Here is a 230-nt window from a genome sequence, read left to right on the forward strand (position 1 = left end):
TGATCTGGAAGTTGTGATATTTGTGCTGACACTGATCTGAGTAAATACCCCATGATGTACTGTGACATGCTTTTCACAGTTCACAAGTCATGACAAATCACCCTTTACTAAATGTGTTTTCCCAGATTACTGATGCAAGAATGACCAGAAAAAATATGTGATAAGTTGTTAACCAGATTGCTGACCTCTATGGAGTATCTGTCTGCAAGTGTAGTTTTTTTCAGTGATAA

The sequence above is a fragment of the Penaeus monodon genome, chromosome 20 (assembly GCF_015228065.2).
Source record: "Penaeus monodon isolate SGIC_2016 chromosome 20, NSTDA_Pmon_1, whole genome shotgun sequence".
Taxonomy (NCBI): Eukaryota; Metazoa; Arthropoda; class Malacostraca; order Decapoda; family Penaeidae; genus Penaeus; species Penaeus monodon.